The sequence below is a fragment of the Sphaerodactylus townsendi genome, linkage group LG05, assembly GCF_021028975.2.
Source record: "Sphaerodactylus townsendi isolate TG3544 linkage group LG05, MPM_Stown_v2.3, whole genome shotgun sequence".
Taxonomy (NCBI): Eukaryota; Metazoa; Chordata; class Lepidosauria; order Squamata; family Sphaerodactylidae; genus Sphaerodactylus; species Sphaerodactylus townsendi.
In genome coordinates this window covers 6476611-6499786 of record NC_059429.1, presented here as the reverse complement: position 1 = coordinate 6499786, position 23176 = coordinate 6476611, and the positions used below count along the sequence as shown (strand labels likewise).

At 49.6% G+C, this 23176-nt stretch overlaps 1 protein-coding gene across 5 annotated transcripts in view; it reads right to left on the bottom strand.

The window, feature by feature from the left end:
* ATCAY (ATCAY kinesin light chain interacting caytaxin) overlaps nt 1-23176 on the bottom strand; it is a 602799-nt gene that overhangs the window by 204361 nt on the left and 375262 nt on the right. The gene's annotated exons all lie outside the window — the stretch shown is intronic.

Genomic DNA, 23176 nt, shown 5'->3' with positions numbered 1-23176 from the left:
ATTCATCTGTGTTCTTCATTTAAAAGGCAGCTGATTAATCATTTTATATTTCTCTTCCTCTTTCTTTTTTTTTTGACCCCTCTGTGTGGAAATTAAGGAAGAACTTTGTGTGGGAAAGGAACTGAGAGAAAAGGAAGAACACAGAGAAATAAAAAAACAGAAAAATAAAAGCCTCGTTATGAGGAGACGATGAAGCAAAAAAATGAATCGCTGCATGACGCGCAAGACGTGATAGATGCACGAAAGCCTGGTCCTCATTTAAGGTGCTGGACATAGCCATTGTCTGCCAGATGCAAAAAGACAGCTTAGCTCCATTGCCCGGAGAAAAGCTGCTAGTCACCAAATACACCAGCAGGACAGGGCTTCAACTGGGGGAGGCAGAAAGCTGCAATGAGATTTTCTCTCCTCCTCTTATAGAACAGGGACTTGGGAGTCACCAGCAAGGCCATTTGCTTAAAGACCAATAAAAGACACACGGCGACCATGCAGAACTGATTCCTACAAAAGGAGTGGGTAGGAAGGGTTAGGACGTTCCTGGAAATTTGGAGCAGAGCCTTGGGAAGTGGTGTCTGGGAGACTGGGGACATCGGTGGGGGACAATGCTGTACAGTCCACCATCAAAAGCAGCCATTTTCTCCATGGTTTCTGTAGTCTGGAGATGTGTCACAAATAGGGAGAAGAAGAAGAAGAAGAGTTTGGATTTATATCCCCCCTTTCTCTCCTGCAGGAGACTCAAGGGGCTTACAATCTCCTTGCCCTTTCCCCCTCACAACAAACACCCTGTGAGGTGGGCGGGGCTGAGAGAGCTCTGAGAAGCTGTGACTAACCCAAGGTCACCCAGCTGGCGTGTGTGGGAGTGTACAGGCTAATCTGAATTCCCCAGATAAGCCTCCACAGCTCAGGCGGCAGAGCTGGGAATCAAACCCGGTTCCTCCAGATTAGATACACAAGCTCTTAACCTCCTACGCCACTGCTGTACAAAAACAGGAAAGGTCTGGGAATAGCGAGAGCCTCCATGTGCAACAACAGTGTACCTCTGACTCCCAGCCACTGATTTGAGTTTTAGGTTAACCGATATTTATTTGTATGGTGTTGTTGATGGTACACTGTTGTGCGGCTTAAGATCTAAACATCAATGCCCTCTTCTCCACACACACCTTCAAGACGCGGCCTTTTTATCCTCTCTGAGATCTGTGCAACTAAGGCAGACTTGCTAGAAATCCGCTTGGCAAAATAATTTATGAAGAAACAGGAACTTTTCTTCAGCAATTTTCACCTTGTTTGCTTTGAAATCGCCATAAATATTTCAAAAACAGAAGGGGCATTAAAGTTGCATGATTGTAACACACGAAATGGTGACCACTAATGGGATTTTGCCAACAGGAGATTGTAGCAAATCTGAAAGAAGCAAATGCAAATTCTTCCTTGCCCCATTCTACAGGCCCTGAATTTTTGTTCTAGAATGCTGACCCAAGAAATCCTTCACTGGTACATTTGAAGGTACTTTCTAGGAACGGGTGGGAGGGAAATAACACATACACTTATATGAAGTAGACTAGGCTGACCAGACATCCCGCTTTTGGCGGGACAGTACCGCCTTTAAACAATTTGTCCCACGTCCCGCGGGTTTTTTCAAGTGTCCCGGTTTTTTGGAAGGCTGCCGCACTGCCTTCTGGGGCGCAAGGCAGTGCAGCAGCCTCCTGCGTGCGGCCGCAGGAGCACACGGCCTTCTGGGGTGCTCCCGTTTCCCACTCTGTGACAGGGTGGGAAACGGGAGCACCCCAGGAAGGCCGCGGCGCCCTGCGGCTGGCACAAGGGTTGCGGATTGCGAAGCGTCACCGCCTGCCCCTGGTTCACAAAGGTGACCATCTGGTCACCTTAAAGTAGACAGCTAAGAAACAGGAATTTTAAAAATACAGATTTTAAAAAATAGCTGCAGAGGGAAAAGAATAAGGAATGACGATACAGGCACTAGCCAATTGGTGCTTGGGTCAACTGTGCAATAATAGGAAATTACGCTTCTTGAAGAGTGGGGCTCCAGGGAGTCTCAGAGTACCTGCTTTGAACATAGAAGGTCACTAGTCACAACGGGTCTCATTCGGTATAAGGCAGCTTCCTATCAGCAACTGCTATTGATCCACGTAGGGTTGCTCACGTTCAGGTGGTTTGCTGCTATTTCAGCTGATCTCCAGGCAACAGAGATCCATTCACTTGAATAAAATGGCCACTTTGGAAGATGAACTCTACGACATTATACCCCACTCAGAGGCGTAGCTGGGCCAAACTGCACCCGGTGCACAGTCTATATTTTCCGCCCCCATGCCCTCCCCGCGGCGCCCCCCCCCCATGGTGCACACCCTTCCCCCTTTCCCTCTTCCCACACTTACCTTAGTTCCTCTCCTTTTCCTAGAACTTTTTCAGGCTGCAAAAAGGCCTGTTCACAGTAAAAACGGCTTGGTGGGAACTATACTTCCCAGGAGACCTTGTGAGCCCCAAGATCTCCTGGGAAGTATAGTTCCCACCAGGCCGTTTTTACTGTGAACAGGCCTTTTTGCAGCCTGAAAAAGTTCTAGGAAAAGGAAAGGAACTAAGGTAAGTGTGGGAAGGAAGGTGGGGGAGTGGGTGGGATGCCACGGGGGGGGCACTACAGGGGGAAAGGGGAAGGGGCTGAGGACAATTTTCTGTGCCCCCAGGCGTGCGCCCGGTGCACAGCGCACCCCCTGTCCCCTTGTAGCTCCGCCAGCGACCCCACTGAAGTCTCTCCCTTTCTTAAATCCTGCTCAACTCAGGCTCCATCCCCAACATTTCCAGGTACTTCCCAACCTGGCCCTGGCGACCTTAGATACATGTGATAGATGTGCAAAGGGATTCGTTACATTGTGGATGATCTCCATGATTAGTAAATTGTGGGACGGGAGTGATGGAACTGCAGGACCACAGCATTATTGCAACTTTTTCCTTCTTATTTGGCTCTGTGGCACGGGGAAAGTTATAAAATGCATATAACAGAAAGCAGAGCTTGAATGGGTTTCCCCCACAGCTAATATATCCTGAGATAAGGAAGTGAACCATCCCCAGTGGCGTATTTACCTGGGATGAGGGGTACCCTCTGTCCCCAGGGACCACTAATCTGGTCACATGGGGGGGTGCCCCAACGTGAGCAGGAAGGCAGCAAGGACTTCCTGCTGCCTCATCATCTTCGGTTGTCATCGACATGGGCAGGGTCAAGAAGAAGAAGAGTTTTGGATTTATATCCCCCCTCTCTCTCCTGCAGGAGACTCAAAGGGGCTGACAATCTCCTTGCCCTTCCCCCCTCACAACAAACACCCTGTGAGGTGGGTGGGGCTGAGAGAGCTCCGAGAAGCTGTGACTAGCCCCAGGTCACCCAGCTGGCGTGTGTGGGAGTGCACAGGCTAATCTGAATTCCCCAGATAAGCCTCCACAGCTCAGGCGGCAGAGCTGGGAATCAAACCCGGTTCCTCCAGATTAGATACACAAGCTCTTAGCCTCCTATGCCACGGCCATCACCCTGCCTCTGAGACCTGCTTTTATAAGCACTGAGGCTGGGAGCGGGGGCTTGGGAAGGTATGGTCATGCCCCAGGGGTGTGGTGGGGTGTGTGGTCCCACCCCCTGAGCCCCGCCTCCCAGCTTCAGTGCTTATAAATGCAGCTCTCAGAGGCCAAGAGACAGTAGTCACTTCTGGCCTCCCCAGAAGGGAGGGCAGAAGGGATTGCCAGCTAGGAGCAAGGGGGCCTCTGACCGTCCCAGTTTGGCCATGAATTCCGCATGGCTTCCGGGCCTAAACCGGGCCCACCCCACGAGATTTGCCTTAGCCGATGAAATGGGCAGTTCTCTTGAAAAAGCCTGTGCCGTTCCTGCTCTCATGCAAACAATGTGGGAGATGGGCCGGTTTAGCTGCAGTCAATCAGAATGTCGGATAACACGGAATCTACGTAAACTACCTAAACCAGTGATGGCGAACCTTTTTGAGACCGAGTGCCCAAATCGCAACCCAAACCCCACTTATTTATCGCAAAGTGCCAACCCGGCAATTTAACCTGAATGCTGAGGTTTTAGTTTAGAAAAACCGATTGGCTCCCTCTTCCTCTGCCCCACCCGCTCGAGCAGAGGCCAGCCTGCTCTAGCCTCCAGCAAGTCCCGTGCGCACTGCTCTGTGCCTCTCTAGCATCTCTGCCTCCTCTCTATGCCCCCCCTCGGGCAGCAGCCACCCAGAGCACAGACATCAGGCCCGCCAGCCGAGTCCTCCCTGCCCACTGCAGTCGTGCTCAGTGGCTCAGGCCAGCCTAGATGTGTGTGTGTGTGTGTGGGGGGGTGATTTTCCACCCCCACATGGCGAACTCTGTGTGCACGTGCCCACAGAGAGGGCTCCGAGTGCCACCTCTGGCACCCGTGCCATAGGTTCGCCATCACTGACCTAAACGTACGCAGACTATGTAAACTACGCAAACGACGTAAACGTAAACGTTCATGTGGAAAGTGAAAATAAACCGAGGGCTCATGCATAATTCACTGGAGTTCTTCCTCCCGGCCTGAACACACTGTTGGGCAGCCGTGCAAAGGGAGAAACCTGGATAAAAACACCCTGGGATATATGATCCCGGGTCTATCTATTTTGTCCGCGGGGGAAAACGCCCTAGTCCAGCACTGGGATCCAGCAGATATTTCTGGGAAATCTACAAGATGGGTAGGAAGGAGATGGCTTCTCCCCTGTCACCATTCATCCTGGGCATTTAGTAGTGAGGTAGGCTGCAGCTGAACATGGAGGTACCATTCAATTTATTGGCGAACGGCAACGATAATATCTATGATTATTTCTGTCTGTTCTTTTTGAATGTGCAGGATTAGTAGGTCCATTTAAACACCCATAAGGCCCTGCCTTGATGGGTCGCCACTGGCAACCAGTTTCCTACTGGCCCCGTTCTCCATTTTAACACTGGGTGCTCACATTTGCCTCAGTGCCCACCTCTGATGACCACATTCAACCCTTATTAATACCACATTTTTCTCCCCGATGGTGATGTAAAGCAACTCATGTCATCCTCCTTTCCTCAGTTCTATCCTCACAGCAGCTATGTGAGGTCGTGTAAGCTTTTATGGTGATCTGGATTTGTTTTCCTGCTCCTACACATGAAGTCCGCTCGGTGACCTTGGGCCAGTCACAGTTCTCTAAGAACTCTCTCAGCCCCACCTATTCCACAAGGTGTCTGTTATGGGGAGAGAAAGGGAAAGGACTTTGTAAACCACCTTGAGGCTCCTTACAGTAGAGAAAGGATCAAAACTCCTCCTGCTGCTGCTGCTGCTGCTTCTTCTTCTTCTTCTTCTTCTTCTTCTTCTTCTTCTTCTTCTTCTTCTTCTTCTTCTTCTTCTTCTTCTTCTTCTTCTTCTTCTTCTTCTTCTTCTTCTTCTTCTTCTTCTTCTTCTTCTTCTCCTTCTCCTTCTCCTTCTCCTTCTCCTTCTCCTTCTCCTTCTTCTTCCTGTGCAACAATACCCTTTCCCACCGAAAGATCTAAGTGCAGTCAGTAGTGCTTCGGATGAAGAGAGAAAGTACCATGCTTCCACAGTAGAAATATAATCCCTTGGTATTTGGGGTGGGGAAAAGGTTGGGGGGAGCTTAAAAGGGCTGGTGCTGGCCCCAGCTTGGTGTTTGGGTCCAGAGGAGAGTTGGTGGAGGAGAAAGAGGCAGGGGACGAATTCATCATTCTACTTATATCTTTTGGTGGGACAGAGTGTAGGAGTGATATCACTGTGTGCCTGGACAATCTACAATTTGCCCGAAACTATGGTTTTGCCATAGAGTTCTGGGAGAATCTCAGCACTTCCGGCAGTGCCGTGACGCCGCTTCTGGTTACGCAGCTGGAAATGGTGCTGCGTTGTTGACGGGCATCATTTTGGTGAGCTGCACACACACACACCCCGCACACACGCACACAAACACACTCCCCACAGAGATGCAGCAGCCTTAACCACACTGGCTCCAAAGCCTCAGTGTCGAAAGAAGGGAAGACCGTGGCGGGAGCCGAGCAGAACTCCTGACGCTTCTTTTTCATAATTTGGAAGTCCAATTTGGGTGGCTTCTCCTGGGTCCGCAATCCCCGTCTTTTGCCCCACCGCGCATTTGAAAGGGGGGGGGACCGATATGCTGACAATATCATCCGCTGTCAGGAAGCATTATCCCCCCCCCCCCCAGCCCACACTTGGCATGACAAGAGGGCCACTGCTGCCGAGCCAAGTTGGGCACAGGCGGGCGAGAGGGAGGGCCTCATCCTCGAGCCACGGCTCATTGGAAGCGATCAGTTCACTGAGGGAGAAATGTGGGGGCGGGAAGGAGAGGTTGGCGCTGATAGATTGGGGCTGACAGCTGAAGCCATTCCTGGGCGCTCTCTTCTGCTTGGCATTTGGGGAGGGGGATCGGCGGGGTGGGAGGGAAAAAGACGGGAGGGGAGAGCTGAGGCAGGGTGCATGCGTGAGAGAGAGAGAGAGGAAGAACGGAGGCGAAGAGAAGTGAAAACTGGCTGAGGCAAAAAAACAAGAACCACATATCCTTATGCCAGAGTGTGGCCGCCTGGGCAGCCATCTTGGGCACCAGCATCCCTTGACGTGGGTCTCTGGCATCCATTTTGGCAGAAGAGAAAAATAAACAAACATGGAGTCACACGCACAACACAAGCCTTTGTCGGCATATAAAACAGGACAAAATTTTAAAACAAAACGAGGTTAAGAAATACAGTTAAAATTACTAATTTCCAGTATAAAATTTGCAACCGTTTCACAAAAGAGCACATCAGAGCTGTTCAGGAGATTGGGTATCTTATAACACTCGTGCCACTGAGAACATTGCAAGAAAATGGAATTCATGTATTTCATGCGTATCTGATTGTATTTAGGGCATCGAAACAGAGAATGGTCAAGTGTTTCAACCGTAGTCAGATCACATGAACAAACTCTTTTAGCACGTTCCATATTCTTAAATCTTCCCTCCAGCAGAGCTGATGGCAGCACATTACATCTTGCAGTAGCCAAGGCTACTGGGTGGGATTAATCAGCAGACCAAGATATGCTGCCATAATTTCACGCTCGCGTGGGATTAATAATGTAGTTGGAGAACAGGTTGTCACACACAATACTACAATGAAGGGGAGTGACGGTGCCGAGATTGCCCGTGGGAAACAACAATAAGGGTTGCCAGCTTTTAGTTTGGAAATTGGTGGAGGTTAGGTGGTGGCACCTGGGGAAGGTATTGTTTGGGGAGGGGGGGGACTCCCAGAGGGAAATAATCCCAGAGTCCCCCTTCCAAGGCTCATTCCGCACATGCAGAATAATGCACTTTCAAAAATGCTTTCAGTGCTCTTTGAAGCTGTGCGGAATGGCAAAATCCACTTGCAAACAGTTGTGAAAGTGGTTTGAAAACGCATTATTTTGCGTGTGGGGAAGGGGCCCAAGACAGCCATTTTCCCCCAGGGGAAGAGATCTCTGTCGTCTAGAGATCAGTTGCAATTATGGGAGATCTCCAGCTGCCGTCTGGAAGTTGGCAACCCTGCTCAAAATGTCACGTGCCGCCTTGTCAATGTGTCTAAGGAAGAAGTGGGGGAGCTCCCACAGATGCGAAAGGGGGAGATCAGTTTCCCATCCCCCCATCAGAAACCTAGGTTTGCCAACTCGGAGAAATCCCTGGAGATATGCAGTCAATTCGGGGAAGGGTGGAGTCTTTTATGTCGCTACAAGCAGGCTATCCCCATATAAGAAATGTGAAGTACACATGGGCTCATTCCGCACGTGCAGAATAACGCACTTTCAAACTGCTTTCAACGCTCTTTGAAGCTGTGCGGAATGGCAAAATCCACTTGCAAACAGTTGTGAAAGTAGTTTGAAAATGTATTATTTTGCGTGTGCGGAAGGGGCCCATATGGTATGTTTGCTTGTTTTCTTTATGTTTATATTTCTGAACTAGTTGTTATTGCCGTTCCACCATTTTGTATTATCCCTAGAATTACACCACCTCTGATGAAACTGTGAGATGGTGGATGCATACGTCGAACAACATTTGCTTGTTATGAAAGAGATGAATGTTAGGTTTGGCTTTGATAACCTTCCCTAAAAGAAGGAATATATTCGAAATGGGATATAACCAGGCATCCTGTTGGAAGATTTGGACTTGGACTAGATCTGCTTTAAATCTGGACTTTATGTTTCCTTTTTATATTAGATTATACTTGCCTTTTTATGTTCTGGTGGTATGAAGGTAATAGTACAATATATTTAAATTGGTATGAAGTTCAGTTCAGTTCAGTTTATTAAATACAGTCATAGACCAGATCAGTAAAACATCAGAACAAATAACGTTGCACGGCAACAGTGCAATAAACTCGTTTAGCTAATAGCATTGTAGCAAAACATCAGTACGGTATATGGAACTGTGCCATCCTTATCAGCAAGCAGATAGTTTACCACAAAGTCATCGGGATGCCCAGAGTGGCCAAAAGCTTTGTGCAGCAAAGGTGAAATCAAATGACTCTGTCATCCCTGTATCACTCACAGTAAAGTAAAATATGAGCAAAGATATGGGGCAGTAGCAAGTCCCACCTATTATTTTAATGGCCTGTACCAGTGGTGGGATCCAAAAATTTCAGTAACAGGTTCCCATGGTAGTGGGATTCAAACAGTGGCATAGCGCCAATGGGGCTGGGCGGGGCACGATGGGGCGTGGCTGGGCATTCCGGGGGTGGGGCATTCCTGGGCGGGGCTGTGGCAAGGACGCATCCGCTGTGCCGGTCTTTGGGCGGGAAATGAATGCACACAGGCACAGGCTGCCACGCACGCCGGGGCACCTCCTGCTAGACTCCTTCAAGTTCTGCACGCTACTGCTGAGAGGAGAGGTGTAACTAAGGTAAAAATCATGTGACAAAATCACCAATTAGTAACCCCCTCTCGGCACACACAAATAATTAGTAACCTACTCTCGGGAACCTGTGAGAACCTGCTGGATCCCACCTCTGGCCTGTACAGAGTTAGTCGGCAATCTTACAACGACTGGGAGCGATCTGGGAGTGGGGGCAAGGCAAGCCGTGCAACAGGCAGTGCGGCCCCTCCTCATGTGTAAAATGGGAGGAGACACCACTATGACCTAACTGTGGAGTGAAGAGCCCCGAGGAAAGCACTCCGTGCATAACGGGCCCTTTTTTCAGCCCAAGAAGTGCACACGAAAGCAAATAAGCAGGCGATGAGCAGCATCCCTTGCTGCTCATCGCAAGCAATTGGTCCACAAAGATAGGCTGCTTTCGATCATGGTGGTTCTGTTTTTAAGCTCTTGGTTCCGTGTGTGGCCAAAGACATCCTTTTTGCCCTGGCACGCATTTTGGCTTTGAACTGAAGAAAGGAACGGAAACCAACGGACAAACCGAAAACACATCCCCACACACACATATATATACACAGAATCCAGCACCTGGAACATCAGGAGGGCTTCAAGGAAGAACACTAGGTTGAATCCCCCCTGCCCCAAAGCTGGTCCCCCACAAAGAAACGTCCTTTATTCCTCTCAGACCCCCCGCGTGGGAGAGGCAGAAAAACAGGCTCCGTTCCATTCAGCCTCTATCATTTTGTTGCAAACTGCTTAATTTGCGGCACAAAAAAAATAAGATAGATATATGTATTGGGGCTGTTGTTGTTTCGGTCGGCACAGATGGAGAAATGGCCTTCTCTCTCTCTCTCTTGGGCATGGTTGGATCTTTGGGGCTATTCATCCATCGCCATGGCAACCGGCCTCCATCAATGGACATCCATGACTGTGGACAATTAGAGAGAAGTCCTAGAAAAAAGGATGGGGCGGGCGGGGGGGGGAGGACATGGGGAGGGCCTCGTAAACACCATCTCCCCCAAATGACTTAAATTATCCTTATTATTTCTTCTCCCCTCACCCACCTCGTGGCCGATTTTACTACCTGTTACATAAACAGGTGACGCAAGCGACAGGATGTGTTTGTCAGCTAGAGGCCTGTGAAGTTTTAGGGCAAAGGAAACCTTGGCTCTCTCCTCGCGCCTCCTCCCCAAAAAACAAGGTCACTGGGCCAGCTTGAAGAGATGCCGTGGACTGATCTGCAGAGCGATCCATAGATCAGAGAAGGAAAGCCATCTTCAAGCAACGCTTCCCACCTTTCTAGTCCTAAAATTGAGATTCTGCACCCCAAGCCAAGCCAAGCATATGGTTTGGGTGGCAAATTTTGGCAGACGACTCCAGGAAGTGAGCCAGATTGTATATGGCAGGGAGAGAAACAAATGGCAATACCCTACCCATGAAAGGAAATGAATCTCCAGGAAGGTTACCAACTCTGGTTTGGAACATTCCAGGAGGTTATGGGTGGTGTCTGGGGATGGGGAAGGGACAGTTTGGGGAGGGAAGGAAGTTCAGTTGAGATGTGAGTCATTCTAGGACAGCGGTAGTGAACCTTTGGCACTCCAGATGTCATGGACTACAATTCCCATCAGCCCCTGCCAGCATGGCCAATCCCAGGGGCTGATGGGAATTGTAGTCCATGACATCTGGAGTGCCAAAGGTTTGCCACCACGGTTCTAGGACTTCAATTTCTCCTAGCCTAGTCTGTGGTATAGCAGAGGGTTTGCGCCTCAGAGGTGTCTTTTCTCCAAAAGAAACAGATCTCTGTAGTCTGGAAATCATTTCAGGAGAACTCTGGTATCTGCCTGGAAGCTGGCAACCCTAAAAGGATGCCAAAGAAAAATACACTCTTGAGGGCTTTCGCAACTGGGATCAACTGGCTGTTGTGGGTGCAGGGGGGCAAAGTCTTTCCATGGCCGAGGCCCTGAGTTTGTATCTCTGCTGGGTCATCTGTTGTTGGGGAGGTGCTGTTTTTAAGTTGGCGGAGGGGAGAGGAAAGGTCTGCTACCCACAGCCTGGGAGAGATGGATAAACTCTGGGTTACTGATGAAGCGCTCGACTGCTTTGAGCTGTAGGCGACAACCGATCACTCTAATGAGGTTTAAAAACCCCTATGCAAAGCCCATAAAGATCCGTGAACGTTCCCAGTGACGGAGGATGACTACTGGTGACCTCCTTGCGAATCTTCTGGGTCAAAAAAATTTCTTCTACCTCAGCTGCTCAGAGATTTTTTTGCCTCTCCGAATGGCCCTTCCCTTCCTCTTACTGTTCTTTATAGCCAGAATCCCTTATGGCAGGGATCCCCAACTTGTGGGCACCTTTGGAATTCTGACACGCCGTGGTGGGCACTGCCACAAAATGGCTGCCGCAAGAGGTGGAGCCAGCCGCAAAATGGCTGCCCTGTCACCCGGCGAAGATCTTTGCGCTGAGCGACAGCTGCTACCAAGCTAATGTTTTTAAACGTTTGCATGGCCAATCAAATAGCCAATAGCCCACCAGGAGCCTTGCTGGGCAAAAGCCTCACCTAGTCCTGGCTACTTTCTAAAAGCACTTGAGGGATGCCAGGGGAGGGGTTGGTGAATGCCATTGGTGCCCATAGACCCCAATGATGGGGTCTTTTGCCTATGGGTACACAGTGGTGGGATCCAAAAATTTTAGTAACAGGTTCCCATGGTGGTGGGATTCAAACTGTGGTGTAGCGCCAATGGGGCTGGGTGAGGCACGGCGGGGGCGTGGCCGGGCATTCCGGGGGCGGGGCATTCCTGGGGCGGGGCTGTGGCAAGGACACAGCCGCTGCACCAGTCCTTGGGCGGGAAACGAATGCACGCAGGCGCAGGCTGCCACGCATGCCAGGGCACCTCCTGCTAGACTGCTTCAAGTTCTGCGCGCTACTGCTGAGAGGAGGGGCGTAACTGAGGCCAAAATCACGTGGCAAAATCACCCATTAGTCACCCCCTCTCGGCACCCACAAATAATTAGTAACCTACTCTCGGGAACCTGTGAGAACCTGCTGGATCCCACCTCTGGGTTACCACCTTCCCGTAATCCCTCCGAAAACTCTGTGACCCCACAAAATCTCTCATTAACCCTACACCCACTGTCCTCCCATTAATTCCCCACCCCTTGTTACCGCGCTGCCTGGGTAACTTCTATTCTCCCAGATCAACCAGCTCTCAGCAGCGCAGAGAGACAGAAACAGGACCCAACACAGCGAGAATAGTGAAAATAAAAATGAGTTTATTGAGATGCTGACCTACGTGTCAGCACCCCCACACCACGGCAACTGCAGCTGCCTTGCAACTTTACAGCAACTTTTATACACAGTCTCCCGCCCGGGAATCCAGGAGGGTACAGGACAACCTACAATCATTCATTCACAAATACATGGGAACCAATCATTCATCTACAAATACATAGGAACCAATTAGAGTCCAGAGGGCCGTCCCTTCTCGAATTTCGCAGCAGAAGCAGGTGAGGCGATGACGTAGGCACAGGCGGGAAAAACACAAAAGAGTCCTTTGGGTGCTTGGGACCGGGAAACGAAACCTAACGACGACGGCACCCTTATCTGCCTGCTGGTGGGATTAAGGCAGATGGAGGCGCTTCTTCCGGGGTCCCTTTTGTCAAACGTCCATTCAGGGTTTTTACAAATCAAAGGGTCGTGCCCAGGTGGAGCAGGGGTGGATTCCTGCCTTGAGCCAAGGAGATTCCATGCAGACACAAATACAAAACACAACAGTAATTCCTACATTCTACCTACTATGTTTCCCCGAAAATAAGACAGTGTCTTATATTAATTTTTGCTCCCAAAGATGCGCTATGTCTTGTTTTCAGGGGATGTCTTATATTTCTGTGTTCTGTTCGTCGGGCATGCTTCCAAACAAAAACTTTGCTACGTCTTACTTTCGGGGGATGCCTTATATTTCGCACTTCAGCAAAACCTCTACTATGTTTTATTTTTAGGGGATGTCTTATATTCGGGGAAACAGGGTAATACAGCTTGTTCCTATCTAACTTATAAAGAAATCAAACATAATTTCACCTTTATTTAAAAACAAGATCGTCTTGCTTACCAAAGATGCAGGGAAGGCCTTGAGTTCTCCCCTAGGACAAACTCAGAAGTCGTGCAGTGCAATTGAAGAACTATTCTACAAACAAAACAACTACTACCCCTCCCAGAGGTTTTCTTGCAAGAGGACCTGCCCCCTCCCCAGAACTTTACCTACAAAATGGCCCACATGTGTCTCTCAAGAACTTTGTTCCCACCCACTCACATCTTCTCCAAGCCAGCTAGAAAATAGGGTTGCCCTCCTTTGGCCACAGACCTTCACTGAGGAGGGCAAAAACCACCCAGGAATCAGTGATGTTGTTAGGCGAGTCCCTTCCATAATTCCTTCCCCTTCCGACTATAACAGTGATGGCGAACCTTTTTGAGACCGAGTGCCCAAACTGCAACCCAAAACCCACTTATTTATCGCAAGGTGCCAACATGGCAATTGAACCTGAATACTGAGGTTTTAGCATAGAAAAAATGGTTGGCTCCAAGGCGCGTGTTACTCGGGAGTAAGCTTGGTGGTAGTCAGTGGCATTGCTTTGAAGCAACTGTGCAACACTTCAAACGGGTGTATCGTGACCCTAGGAGGGTTTACTCAGAGGCAAACCCCATTGCCAGCAACCAAGCTTCCTCCCAGGTAAAGGGTCGTGCTTTAGTTCTTCCCATGAAAATCAGTGGGGTTTAACAGTGCTGAACAGGGTTACCTACGCTGCTTCCCCCAAACTAGGTCTTAGGTTTAATGCTAATAATCTTCCTGAAATAATTGCACTATTATCACATGACGAACTCTGTGCATGCGTGCCCACAGAGAGGGCTCTGAGTGCCACCTCAGGCACCTGTGCCATAGGTTCGCCACCACTGCACTATAAGGTCCCTTGGGGCAACGACTTTCTCTCTTTTCGGCTCCCATTACCTGTCCATCAGTCATACTGTATTATCATCAGCATTACGATGGTATATTGTAGAGAAAAACAAAGAAAGATGGCCTGCCTTTGAAGCATTTCCCACCTGCAAAAGTCAGTCCCCCATGACGACCAGCTTCTACCATAAGAACAAGCCAGCTGGATCAGACCAGAGTCCATCTAGTCCAGCTCTCTGCTACTCACAGTGGCCCATCAGGTGCCTTTGGGAGCTCACAGGCAGGAGGTGAAAGCAATGGCCTTCTGCGGCTGTTGCTCCCGAGCACCTGGACTGTTAAGGCATTTGCAATCTCAGATCAAGGAGGATCAAAATCGGTAGCCATAAATCGACTTCTCCTCCATCAATCTGTCCAAGCCCCTTTTAAAGCTATCCAGGTGAGTGGCCATCACCACCTCCTGCGGCAGCATATTCCAAACACCAATCACCCGTTGCGTGAAGAAGTGTTTCCTTTTATTAGTCCTAATTCTTCCCCCCAGCATTTTCAATGAATGCCCTCTGGTTCTGGTATTGTGAGAAAGAGAGAAAACTTTCTCTCTGTCAACATTTTCTACCCCAGGCATAATTTTATAGACTTCAATCATATCCCCCCTCAGACGTCTCCTCTCCAAACTAAAGAGTCCCAAACGCCGCAGCCTCTCCTCATAAGGAAGGTGCTCCAGTCCCTCAATCATCCTCGTTGCCCTTCTCTGCACTTTTTCTATCTCTTCAATATCCTTTTTGAGACGTGGCGACCAGAACTGAACATAGGACTCCAAGTGCGGTCGCACCACTGCTTTATATAAGGGCATGACAATCTTTGCAGTTTTATTCTCAATTCCTTTCCTAGTTATCCCCAGCATAGAGTTTGCTTATCCCCAGCATTGCTTCTACCCAGCCGAACAAAAGAGGCAAATGATAAGACAGGCTCCCTGTCCCAAAGCATCGTTTTTCTTTATTTCATTTACACCCTGCCTTTCTCTTCAGCGAGGACCAAAGAAGGTTACAACTGTCTCCTCTGAGAAAGAGTCGCAGGCCCAAGGTCACCCAGTGGGTTTCCATGGCAGCATCAGGATTCGAACTTGGGTCCAGTCTGATGTTTGGAAAGGGACAGCAGAATCGCAAGAGATGACCGCAGGTGAACTTGTGAAGACTTCAGACACGTGGGGCGGGTGCATGTAAAAGGGGGGCCCTGCCAACAGTGGGGGGGGGTGGTGGTTGTAGAGGGGTTTGAAAGAGAAGCGGCGTTCCTTAACATTTTTTGGTGCGAAGTTACTGGCATAAGGAGTGACCAGGAAGAGAGGGCAGAGTTATTTAAGGAAACAAGAGATCTATGAGGCTGAGGAGGGGGGATCCACAGTGGTGGGATCCAAAAATTTTAGTAACAGGTTCCCATGGTGGTGGGATTCAAACTGTGGCGTAGGGCCAATGGGGCTGGGCGGGGCATGACGGGGGCGTGGCCGGGCATTCCAGGGGCGGGGCATTCCTGGGCGGGGCTGTGGCAAGGACGCAGCCGCTGCGCCGGTCCTTGGGCGGGAAACGAATGCACGCCGGCGCAGGCTGGCACGCACGCCGGGGCACCTCCTGCTAGACTGCTCCAAGTTGTGCGCGCTACTGCTGAGAGGAGGGGCGTAACTAAGGCAAAAATCACGTGACAAAATCACCCATTAGTCACCCCCTCTCGGCACATGTAAATAATTAGTAACCCACTCTCGGGAACCTGTGAGAACCTGCTGGATCCCACCTCTGGGGACATCTGGGCGCCGCCATTGCAGTCGTATGTGGGGGCTGGGGCACATTGGGGCGTGTTGGGGCGAGAGGGAGCACGCTGGCAGTTCATGGCCTGGGTGCAGTTTCCCCTCCGTTCGTCACTGGGATCCAGGTATAATTAAGGCTGCCAGCTGTGATGGGAAACACCCGGAGATTCGGGGTGAGGAACCAGGAGAAGAAGAATATATCCAGATATCCACAGACCACGATTCCGATCAGTCCCTGCCAGCTGGCAGGAGCTGATGGGAATCAGAGTCCGTGAGCATCTGGAGGGCCAGAGTTGGACATGGCTGCTGAAGAAGAAGAAGAAGAAGAAGAAGAAGAAGAAGAAGAAGAAGAAGAAGAAGAAGAAGAAGAAGAAGAAGAAGAAGAAGAAGAAGAAGAAGAAGAGGAGGAGGAGGAGTTTGGATTCATATCCCCCCTTTCTCTCCTGCAGGAGACTCAAAGGGGCTGACATTCTCCTTGCCCTTCCCCCCTCACAACAAACACCCTGTGAGGTAGGTGGGGCTGAGAGAGCTCCGAGAAGCTGTGACTAGCCCAAGGTCACCCAGCTGGCGTGTGTGGGAGTGCCCAGGCTAATCTGAATTCCCCAGAGAAGCCTCCACAGCTCAGGCGGCAGAGCTGGGAATCAAACCCGGTGCCTCCAGATTAGATACACGAGCTCTTAACCTCCTACGCCACAGGGTAGGATTTGGGGTGGGGAGGGACCTCAGGTGGCTCAAGGCCATATAGTCCACTCTCCAGCGCTGTCGTTTTCTCCAAGAGAACTGATCTCGGTCGCCTGGAAATCAGTTGCAGTTAGCGAAGATCTCTGGGTACCCCCTGAAAAGTTGACAGCCCGAGAGAGAGAAAGGGGCAGTCTGTTGAGAGGGGAAAGCCAGAATTCAGGTTCATGGCCGCCGTGCTCCTCACACGGCTTCATCACAGTCAAACACCTGCTACTTTTCTGGTACGCCTGAAGGTACCCTCCACTCTTGGCAAAGTTGTGAAATATTCCATAGGGAATGAAAGCCATTCCTTCTCCATTGGCGCCATCTGGTGGCAGGAGAGGGGATGTCCAGTTCCAGGGATCGTTGCCTGGAGCATCTTCACCTTCGCACACTGATGAGGACCGACAGCTTGTGTGCCAGATTCGTGCCTGCCAGAGTTTAATGGTTGCAAAACACCCCAGCAACGGCAGTGGATGTCTCTGTGTGATGCGGAGTGTCGGCCTCCCATCCAAGTGCTCAGCAGAGCCGACCCTGCTTAGCTTCCGAGCTGCGTCCAGATTGGCCTAGCCTCGTGGCCTTGGCGTTGGGGCTCCAAAATCCACGGGCTGGACCTGTTTGCCTGCTTTTGCCTCTTCCCATTCATGGCGTGTGGGGGTGAAGGGGAGGGGCCTACTAGAGGCAAGGGGGCTGGCCCCAAGATCGACATTGCAAGGAACCATCATGGACAAACTTCTGAATAATGCAATTTCATAAAGGAAGGAAGGAAGGAAGGAAGGAAGGAAGGAAGGAAGGAAGGAAGGAAGGAAGGAAGGAAGGAAGGAAGGAAGGAAGGGGAGGGAGGGAGGGAGGGAGGAAGGAAGGAAGGAAGGAAGGAAGGGAGGGAGGGAGGGAGGGAGGGAGGGAGGGAGGGAGGGAGGAGAAGAAGAAGAAGAAGAAGAAGAAGAAGAAGAAGAAGAAGAAGAAGAAGAAGAAGAAGAAGAAGAAGAAGAAGAAGAAGAAGAAGAGGAGGAGGAGGAGGAGGAGGAGGAGGAGGAGGAGGAGTTTGGATTTATATCCCCCCTTTCTCTCCTGTAGGAGACTCAAAGGGGCTTACAATCTCCTTGCCCTTCCCCCCTCATAACAAACACCCTGTGAGATAGGTGGGGCTGAGAGAGCTCCGAGAAGCTGTGACTAGCCCAAGGTCACCCAGCTGGCGTGTGTGGGAGTGTACAGGCTAATCTGAATTCCCCAGAGAAGCCTCCACAGCTCAGGCGGCAGAGCTGGGAATCAAACCCGGTTCCTCCAGATTAGATACACGAGCTCTTAACCTTCTATGCCACTGCTGCGAAGGAAGGAAGGAAGGAAGGAAGGAAGGAAGGAAGGAAGGAAGGAAGGAAGGAAGGAAGGAAGGAAGGAAGGAAGGAAGGAAGGAAGGAAGGAAGGATGGATGGATGGAAGGAAGGAAGGAAGGAAGGATGGAAGGAAGGAAGGAAGGAAGGAAGGAAGGAAGGAAGGAAGGAAGGAAGGAAGGAAGGAAGGAAGGAAGGATGGAAGGAAGGATGGATGGATGGATGGATGGATGGATGGATGGATGGAAGGAAGGAAGGATGGAAGGAAGGAAGGAAGGAAGGAAGGAAGGAAGGAAGGAAGGAAGGAAGGAAGGAAGGAAGGAAGGAAGGAAGGAAGGAAGGAAGGAAGGAAGGAACTGCCATTTAGTAAGAAGAAGACTGGGTTTTTATACTTCACGTCTCTCTACCTTCAAGTAGACTCAAAGTGACTTACAATCACTTCCCTTGCCTTCCCCTCCCTACAACACACAGCTTCTGGGGTAGGTGGGGCTGAGAGAGTTCAGAGAGAACTTTGACAAGACCGAGGTCACCCAGCAGGATTCGTGTGCAGGAGCGAGGGAAAGGTCAGAAGAAGAAACATTGCCAGAAAACAGAACCTTATCTCTAGTAAACAGGGGAAAGTAGGGAAGGCCCGAGGGTTTTTACTCAAGTCTGAGGCCTCCATCCCCCATTCAAGTTACATCATTTTATTCCCATTCTGAGCTCCTCTACTTCTGGCCAACTACATTGAATGCAAACTGGCTCGCACGTCAGATATGCATATCAAAGGCGCACATCCCTCAGCAAGGTGGCTGATCTCAGAAGAAACTGCGTTCTGATTGTTTGCAGTTCCAACCTAGGCGAGATGAGAGTTGAGCACAAAGTGGCCAAGGGAGAATGTACAAAGTGGGGGTTAAGAACACAAGAACAGCCATGCTGGATCAGGCCAAGGTCCAGCAGCCTGCTCACCAGGGGCGGGGCGAGGGGAAACTATGCCTGGGGCACCCATGCACCCTGCACCCCTGCTGCGGCACACCCGCCCCTGCCCCGTAATGCCCCGGCCACGTCCCTGCACCGGTGCACACCCAGGGCGTTGCACCCCCCTGCCCAGTTGGCACTACACCACTGCTGTTCACTCAATAACCAACCTGGTGCCCACAAACAACACAACCACAGCAGCATTCTCCTGCTTGTGTTGGGAAGGGTGGGAGTTCTTTTAACATAGTTTGAAAATCAGGGATACAACCAAGGCTTTTAGTGGAAGGGCCATGGTTACCACCTTGTGAAGTGTTCTCTGTGACAGTGTTTTAGAAGAAGAAGAAGAAGAAGAAGAAGAAGAAGAAGAAGAAGAAGAAGAAGAAGAAGAAGAAGAAGAAGAAGAAGAAGAAGAGGAGGAGGAGGAGGAGGAGGAGGAGGAGGAGGAGTTTGGATTTATATCCCCCCCTTTCTCTCCTGCAGGAGACTCAAAGGGACTTACAATCCCCCCTCACAACAAACACCCTCTGAGGTAGGTAGGGCTGAGAGAGCTCCAAGAAGCTGTGACTAGCCCAAGGTCACCCAGCTGGCGTGTGTGGGAGCGCACAGGCTAATCTGAATTCCCCAAATAAGCCTCCACAGCTCAGGCGGCATCTCCTATTAGCTCCCATTGGAAACAATGGGGGATAGGGGCACCCCCTTTGGGAGTCCATAACTTTGGACTCCCTGAACCAAACCTCACCAAACTTGGGGGGTAGCATAAGGACAGCCTCCTGATGATACGCTGAAATTTTGGTGCCGCTCGCCTAAAAACTGTGCCCCTGCAGGCCAAAAATGGAAAACCACTAAAAATACCCCAAAACGAACCCAGCATTTTGATGCCCCCCACAAGGTGATGCCCTGGGCAGCTGCCCACCTTGCCCAATGGGCATTACGCCAGTGGGTCCAACACCTAACATTAGAGTCAAATAAAATGTCCACTGGGAAATCTGCACAGCTGTTGGCTCCACCCCTTCCCCCATGTGATGCAAAAGGGCAGATTGGGCAGAAATCAGCTGACTGCGAAACTCTGGAGCGGAATGTCGGGTTTTGAGGGGAATCCATTCCGTGTCGAGGGGCCTGCTCTCAGCCTGGGGGCACAGAGAATCCTAGGTTCAAATCCGAGTTTCAGAACTTGAGGGTCTGACTCGTTTTCCAGCGGGCAGCTCCCTCTTTATTTACAAGGAAGGTGTCTTTGCGAAAGCATTGGGAAACATGGGCGCTCTCCGAGGTTTCCTGATCAAGAAAACTGGGGAGGCAAGGAGTCGATCCTGCACAGCAAGTGTTCAGTCGTTATAAAGGAACCCGTTTTCCTCTTTCCCGTTCACATAAGAACATAAGAACCTAAGAACAAGCCAGCTGGATCAGACCAGAGTCCATCTAGTCCAGCTCTCTGCTACTCGCAGTGGCCCACCAGGTGCCTTTGGGAGCTCACTTGCAGGATGTGAAAGCAATGGCCTTCTGCTGCTGCTGCTCCCGAGCACCTGGTCTGCTAAGGCATTTGCAACCTCAGATCAAAGAGGATCAAGATTGGTAGCCATAAATCGACTTCTCCTCCATAAATCTGTCCAAGCCCCTTTTTAAAGCTATCCACGTTAGTGGCCATGACCCCCTCCTGTGGCAGCATATTCCAAACACCAATCACACGTTGCGTGAAGAAGTGTTTCCTTTTATTAGTCCTAATTCTTCCCCCCAGCATTTTCAATGAATGCCCCCTGGTTCTAGTATTGTGAGAAAGAGAGAAAAATGTCTCTCTGTCAACATTTTCTACCCCATGCATAATTTTATAGACTTCAATCATATCCCCCCTCAGCCATCTCCTCTCCAAACTAAAGAGTCCCAAACGCTGCAGCCTCTCCTCATAGGGAAGGTACATGCCGGGCAGGCGGCGACCGGAGCCCACGGAAACAATCCAGGTTGCTTTCATGCCTTTGCACGAAGGTGCTTCTTTAAAAACAAAATTCCTGCCACACGAGGAGTTACGCGGGCACGCAGCAATGAACCCGCACGATCATTTTGATCGTCCCACGATACAATCGGCTGCACCTGCATAGCTGCGCAGGTGCAATATGCAGAAAAAAAATTAAAAAGAAAAATGGAACGGCAGGGCGCTGGCAGGCGTCATCTCCCTGACCACGGACAGCACGGAAATAAAGCACCTCCTACTTGGCTGTTTGTGTGGAGCGGCTGCAATCCAGGATTTTTTCCAAAGGATCGCTGGTTTAGCGATTTTCGAAAAATCCGGCTTGCGGGAAATAAAATAGGACACATTTGGGGGGGGGGGGCAGGACCTGTGCGAAGTCCCCCTCCCCAAACGAGTTACACAGCGTCCCACACTCATTATATTTGCCTTGTACTGAACCAGCCTGAAAGCATTTCGTAAATAGAAGGCCGGAACGTGAATTCAAAGAGAAATGGGAGTCAAACTCAAAAGTATTATATGACAGAAAGCCTTACTGGTGCATATAAATGATTATTTATGTTACTGCTTATATCTTCAAAAATATTGCATATTTCTCTCTATATATATAAAACCAAGTACACATATCATTCTAATAACCTGATCAGAGAAAAAACTTCTTGGGTCACCTGTACCTTTTCTTTTTATAAAAGAAGAGGAAGAAGAAGTTTGGATTTATATCCCCCCTTTCTCTCCTGTAGGAGACTCAAAGGGGCTGACAATCTCCTTGCCCTTCCCCCCTCACAACAAACACCCTGTGCGGTGGGTGGGGCTGAGAGAGCTCCAAAGAGCTGTGACTAGCCCAAGGTCACCCAGCTGGCGTGTGTGGGAGTGCACAGGCTAATCTGAATTCCCCAGATAAGCCTCCACAGCTCAGGCGGCAGAGCTGGGAATCAAACCCGGTTCCTCCAGATTAGATACACGAGCTCTTAACCTCCTACGCCACTGCTGCTCCTATATACCTATATGTATTTGTTTATTAATTTCTTTTCTAAATATATAGAAGAAGAATTTAGCTAAAATTAGTCAGACTGCTTAAATGATTGAGGTTGTTTCTGTCCAGAATACCAGATGTTAATTTATCTTTATAAATAAGCTAATAAAATTATAAATGCAGACCCACTTTATAATTAATTCTGTATAGTTTATATCTGATTTTGATTATATGTCAATGTGTGTGTTATACTTTTTTTCAATTTTGAGAACTATTGTGATTATTACATTTGATTGCTTTCTTTTCCTTCTCTTCCTCCTCTTTCTGTATTTCTTTAGTGGGTAAAATACAAAAAAATATTTTTTTTAAAAGAGAGATTTATGGACACTGTTAAAACCCATGGTTAACCGCCCATCCCTTTCACATACTTGACCCAGCTGTTTCCACCCTTTTCTGGCAAAGTGCAAAGTGCAATCAACTATAACCAGCCATCTTGCAGGAAGAAGGAAAGGACCCAAGTTGGAAGTTCTCGACTGCAAGAGAGATTCACCACAGCCCCCGTTTGTACAGCACGTGGCACTGTGTTAAATAGCGGTTTGGCACGGAGACTTCCACTCTGTGGCCAATTACACACGGCTGCTCTGCCGCACAGTGAGGAAACGTTTCCTTTGCGACAGAGATGTCAGTACAGCAGGCCTTAAACTTACGGTTCTGCCGATCCCAGAAGTTGTGTGGTTAGCAAAAGCGAGGAAATCCTGCGGTTCCCTCTCACTTCGGGTTTTGCTCCTTCTGGGTTGCTCCCAGAGGTGGGATCCAGCAGGTTCTCACCAGTTCCCGAGAGTGGGTTACTAATTATTTGTGTGTGCCGAGAGGGGGTGACTAATTGGGTCCGCTTTTCCATTAGAAATTCCATTAGGTCCAAAACTCATCAAGTCCTGTTGTTTCCTATGTGGCTGGTTAGCGAAGGTAGAAAACGGGATAATTCTCCCTGTTGGGCTGTTTTAAAAACATGTTTTAGAAATAGGGTGAAGTTCCTTGTTTAAGGAAAGTCTCCTTCTTTTGATTTCTAGAAACAAAATTAAGTATTTGAAAGTATGAAGTATTTGACAGGCAGTCAATTAGAGGAGAAGTAGTTGTTGTTTCTGTCGGCAGGAGACGATAGGACTTGCTATAATGAGTTTAAATTATGGACAGAAAGATACCAGCTGGAAATTAGGAACTTTTTGTTTACAGTAAGAGTTTTTTACAGTAACAGAGAAATTATTAATGCCCCGCCCCCGGAATGCCCGGCCACGCCCCCATCATGCCCCACCCAGCCCCATTGGCGCTACGCCACTGTTTGAATCCCACCACCATGGGAACCTGTTACTAAAATTTTTGGATCCCAACACTGGTTGCTCCCCCATTCAAGCCAAGAATGAAGACTGCAAGTTTTTTTTTTGGAAGGGGGCGGTTAACCCTTTAAAATGTAATATCGATATTTCTTGTATCGATATTGTGCAGGCTGCTACCATTCTTTTTGGTTTAGGGAAATGCTGGCTGTCAATCCCAGTGAGGAATTGGGGTGGGGGGGAGTTCCTGTGAGGAGTGGGAGCAGTCCTGGATGGTGCTGGAGACT